Source organism: Pinus tabuliformis, chromosome J (genome assembly GCF_031772625.1).
Source record: "Pinus tabuliformis cultivar Carrire ecotype Pingquan chromosome J, CPIR1, whole genome shotgun sequence".
In the NCBI taxonomy this organism is placed as follows: Eukaryota; Viridiplantae; Streptophyta; class Pinopsida; order Pinales; family Pinaceae; genus Pinus; species Pinus tabuliformis.
Window position 1 is genome coordinate 75,945,801 of NC_142295.1, and position 6,000 is coordinate 75,951,800.

Here is a 6,000-nt window from a genome sequence, read left to right on the forward strand (position 1 = left end):
AAATTTGACAATTTAACCGTTGACTTTTGTATTTTTGGCTAGTTTGACCAATGTTGACTTGCTGGAAATTGACCAAGTTTGACTAGTATTTGGACTTGGATATTGGCACAAATTTCTAGACAATTTGGATTTGTAAACCTTGCTGAAGAATAATTTCTCCTAGAATAAAATTTGTCGGGTTTTCTCCCCAAGTTTGGTTTCATAGGGTAAAATTGTTGCCCCTATTGTGCATGGTTGTCTCTTTATGATCTTACTGTTTCACTGCAGTTATTGTTGAGAATTTGTGTATAATTTCTCAATGATATCAGTGGCATGAGATAAATTGTTTAAAGATCATTAGGTAGTAATTATCAGATCAAAAAATTGGTTTCTACTGTACATCTTGTAGAAAATTCAACATGGTATTAGAGCTTTGTTGAAAGAGCAGCCACTAAATTCAGCGTAAGAGACAAGTGTTCAACAACTTGACTAGATTTTTTGATATGTTGCCAAATGGTTCCAAGTCTCATAATGGAAGACAGGTTTCAAAAGGAAGCTAATATAGAGCCAGAGGGAGCTGAGAAGAAAGTCTTTATTTCTGCTCTTTCAAGCAATATTACCAATAGCAATGATGTTTGGTTTGTGGACATTGGTGCTTCTAGGCACATGATTGGTTTTCAATATGCTCTCAGATATTTGGTAGAAAGGGATTCAACATTTTAGGTGGAACTTGGAGACAATACCAAGCATGTAGTAAAAGGACTTGGAGCTGCTTCTTTTCACTTGGAGTTTGTAGACTCTTTACATGAGAGAAATTTTCTTTGTGTTAGGATTGAAGAAGAATTTATTTTCTGTCTCTGCAATAGAGTATAGAGGTTATTGAGTTGCATTCATGGATGGTCAAGTTCTTATATGGCCTAAGGATTCAAGCATAAACTCAACAAAAGTAATTGATGTTCGAGAGAGAGGATTATACATATTGATAAGACGACCAACCCAAGCATTGGTACATGATAGTATCGGTTTATGTGAGTTATGACATTGAAGATTTGCTCACCCACATTACAAAGATTTGCCAATATTGAGGGGGATGGTTACAGGTCTCTAGAACTTAAAGTAGAGCATGATGGTGTTTGCAGGGGTTGTGCATTTGGTAAGAATACAAAAAGATATTTTCCAAGTCGTGACAATAGATCCAAGGGGATGTTGGATCTAGTACATTTAGATGTGTGCATACCTATGACTTCATCCTTCTTTGGTGGCTACTTATACTATGTGACATTCATTGATGATTTCTCTTGGAAGAATTGGATCTATTTTATGAAGACAAGTTCTAGGAATTCCATGCTCACGTAGAGAACTTGACAAGAAGGAAGATCAAAGTCTTGAGGTCAGATGATGGAGGAGAGTATAATTCCAAATATTTCAGTGATTTCTGCAAGGAGGCAAGGATCAAGAGGGGGTGGATCGTTCCTTACAATCCTCAACATAATGGAGTACCAAAAAGGAAGAACAAAACTATTGTGGAAGCAGTGAAAGCGATGATTCATGATCAAGATCTATCCATGTTCTTATGGGTAGAGACAAGCAACACAATTGTTTATGTTCAGAACCAGATTCTTCACTGGATATTAGAAGACAAGACTCCTAAGGAGGCATTCATGGGAGTGAAACCAAAGGTCAGTCATTTGAGGATCTTTGGTTGTCTAGTGTATGTTCACGTGCCTAAGGAGAAGAGGAAGAAATTGGAGTCTTCTAGAAAGAAGGGTACGTTTGTGGGATACAGTGAGACTTCGAAGGTATACAAGATCGACATTCTAGGACAGTGTGAGTTTGAGGTTAGATGGGATGTTATTTTTGATGAGGAGGTAGCCTTCAAGAAGTCTAAAGAGTCCCGCATGAAGATTAATAATGAGGAGCAAGAGACTTCGAAGGATGTAGGTACAGGGCCTATTCCAATTGTTCATCCTTTAGAGGATCAAGAGGAACTGACCAAACCAGTAGAACTAGTGGACCCACCGAAATATTTAGGAACCAGTAAGAGGCTAGTGTGGCTTCGTGACACTCCGCAGGACGCAGAGGGGCATGTAGCTCCTCATGGTACTTTCAGGGAGAGTAAACGACCACATAGATACTTATTCTATATGACATTGATAAGCCACATCATTGGTTCTAAGCCTTCCATTTATGAAGATGTAGCAGGCCAACAGGTTTGGAAGGATGCCATGATTGAGGAATATCATTCCATTGTGAAGAATGATGTGTGGGCGATAGTTTCAAGACAAGAGGGGAAGTCGGTGGTGACTTCCAGGTGGATCTATAAAATCAATCATGCAGCAAATGGCAGCATCAAGAAGTACAAATCGAGGTTTGTGGCAAAAAGGTTCTCCTAGAAAGAGGGAGTATAATATGATGAGATGTTTGCTCCAGTCGCCAGGTACACTTCTATTAGAACTATTGTTTCTCTTGCTTTTGTTATGGGTTGGAAGATACATTAGATGGATGTAAGACCGTGTTCCTCAATGGTGTGATTGAAGAGGAAGTGTACATAGAAAAACCTTAGGGATTTGAGGTACATGGAAAGGAGCCCCGTGTTGGCAAATTGAAGAAGGCTTTGTATGGACTCAAGTAAGCACCCATGGCATGCTATTTCAGGAATGATGGATATCTAATGAGTTTGGGCTTCACCAAGAGTGTTGTGGATCCTGACCTCTACTACATGATTGTTGATGGTGATCCTTTGATCTTGGTGTTGTATGTTTATGATCTACTCATCATAGGGGCAGAGAAACTCATCGACAAGTGCAAGAGGTAGTTGGCCTTAGAGTTTGAGATGAAGGATCTTGGCCTGATACATTATTTCTTGGGATTGGAGGTGTGGCAGAGACTTGATGAGATATTCCTTGGACAAGGGAAGTACATTGTTAAGATTTTGAGGAGATTCGATATGATGGATTGTAAGTCCATGGATACACCTATGGTGACCAATTTGAAGAAGCCGAGTGATTCCACTTCATATTTAGATTTGGTGGATCCCACGATGTACAAGAAGTTGATCAGATCCTTGATGTATTTGGTTAACACTAAGCCAAATATTTACTTTGCAGTGAACACCTTGAGCCAGTATCTGGTTGAGCATAGGTAGATGCACTGGGTTGCAACAAAGCATGTGTTGAGCTACCTGCGTGGTATAGTTGGATATGGTTTGAGATATTTCTCAGGTGGTGAAGTGAAACTGCAAGGATATATGGATTCAAATTGTGTTGGGATTGTAGAGGACAAAATGAGCACATCAGGGTGTTGCTTCAGCTTGGGATTGGCTATGATATCCTGGTTTAGCAAGAAGCATACTTCTGTTGCACGTAGTACAACAAAGGCAGAGTATATCACAGCCAATGCCATAAGTTAAGAAGCACTGTGGCTTCAAAAGTTACTTGTAAGACTATTTGATCAGAAGCTTGAGTCGACCTTGATATTTTGTGATAATCAAAGTTGTATAAAGTTTTCAAAGAGTCCATTTTTTCATGACAAGTAGAAGTATATTGAGATCAAATATCCATTAGGGGATTTTTGAGGTCTGAAATGGGCCTCCTAAGGAGATTAAAAATAATAGTGGAAATAATAAAATAAGATTAAATTACATCATCAAATTTTAGAGGGATAAAAGAAAAACTATTTTTTCAACTTATCTCCTTATGGGTTTACTCAAATTTCGAGCAGAAACACTAGTTGGATGAAATATTTGATTCCTCATCCAATGAGTACCCATGTTGCATACTTTCGATGGACCCTGTTACACGAAAAATGAGAAATACATGAAAAAACATGATTTCATTTTTCGTGTAACAGGGTCCATCGAAAGTATGCAACATGGGTACTCATTGGATGAGGAATCAAATATTTCATCCAACGAGTGTTTCTGCTCGAAATTTGAGTAAACCCATAAGGAGATAAGTTGAAAAAATAGTTTTTCTTGAATGAGGAATTAAATTTTGCATCCAACGAGTACTCCTTTTCAAAATTTGAGTAAAATCTAGGGAGATAAGTTGAAAAAGTAGTTTTATTATTTGATTATTTTTTAAGCTTTTTACTTTTTCACTCCAAAAATGGTGAATCATCTCCATGGTTGACATCATCATCTTGAATCCTATTGGTTCTTTTAAAGTTTATTTTGATTGTACATTTTTCTTAGGAGGCCCATTTTAGACATGGTGCAGAGAAGAGCAGTGGAGCTCTAGTACATATCCATAGATCAACATATTCCAAACATCCTCACCAAGCCTCTATCTAGAGTGAAGTTTGTATACTTTAGAGACAAGCTTGGCGTGATGCATAATGTCCCCTCGTTGAGAGGGAGTGTTGATGTCTTTGCAGGACCAGGTAGACCATCTCCTAAGATGCTTGAAGGACTTGGCTGGGTCATGTTGATTTGACCAGGCGAGATGGACACATTCACTTGAGAAGGTAGAAGGACTTGGCTGGGTCATGTTGATTCAAACAGGGGTGAATGGACCAGGGAAATTGCAGATTGGACATATCTTCTCCAAAAAATCTAGGACTTGGTTGGGTCATGTTGATTTAACTAGAGGAGATAGATGAAATTCACTGAGAAGCCATAAAGGACCTTGGTTGGGTCGTTTGGCTGGGGTGAGTGGTTAAGGGGTAAATCCTCTCCTGAGAAGCCATAAAGGACTTTGGTTGGGTCATGCTAATTTGACTAGAGGAGATTGATATACTTACCTAAGGAGCCATAAAAGGACTTTGGCGAGGCCATGCTGATTTGGCCATGGGTAAATGGCCTAGGATACTTACATTGCCTACTCGAAGATGGAGTTATCTATAGACATGCATACACATACCAAGCTCATGAACATTTTTGCGAAGGAGAAATTTCAGTGAAGGGGAAATTTGTTGCTACTAAGGAGAATGCCTCCCTTGCTAAGAGGGAGTGTTGATTTTTCTTGTAGCATTGGGAGGTATTCCACATGCCAAGAGGTCTCCTAAGTCAGCCTAGAAGAATTGTGAAAAATCAAAATAAAATAAATTTTTTTGGGCATCATGTATGTGTTGAAAATAGCAACAAGAAATGCTAAAAATAGAAGTGCTAAAAATATCATTGCTATAAATAGCAATTTGGATACCAGTGCTGGATTGGGCAATAGGGAATGAAAAATGGAAGTGCTAAAAATAACATTCTATTTTTAGCAGTTCAGTATGGATTCGTATTTTAGTCAGTCCCTGGACTAGAAATAGGAAGTAAAATTCGAATTTGAACTTAATAGCTGTTTGAAAATAAATTAATTAATTCTCTATGAATTAATTAGTTGTGAAAAATCAAACATGATGTCTATGTGAGGACATGCAACAGTTTCTTTATTAATTGAGGAATTTATCTATCAGTTAAAGAGATAAGAATGAGTTCTATATTGAGTAGTAATTAGTTGGCTCAGTTAACTGAGTCAAGTCCAGTTATATTTGATTTAAACAGTTTGTTTAAATTAAGTAAGTTCAGTTAGTTAATGCATGCTAGCATATCACTGTTGTTCTTCAGATAACTGAATATTCTCTCATGAATAACTCATGCATGTCAGTTCAGACAGAGACTCAATTGAGATCAGAGAAGGGACATTGTACTATCAGTTGGATGAATACTTTTCCTATAAAGGAAGCTCATCCATGATGAGGATTTATCTCCTTCAGGACTGCGTAGTTAGATCAGAGTTTAGTGAGTGTGTGAAGAGGCCAATTCACACAAGTGGCTGCACGGACCCCAATCAGAATTACGTAAAGAAATAGGAGGCTTGGAGGGCAAACCAGAGGTTAGATAGAGGCCTTTAACTGTCTATGAGCAGCAGAGGTATTGCAGAGAGAGCATGATAGCTTTTGAGCTGATTCTTTTTGTAATACTACCTATATTTCCACTTGTATGATAATATAGAGTTGGGGTTTTAGGCTAAGGCTTTCTCCGGGTTATATCTTCTGTGTTATGTGTGATTGATTCCTTCTTATCAGTTATATGTG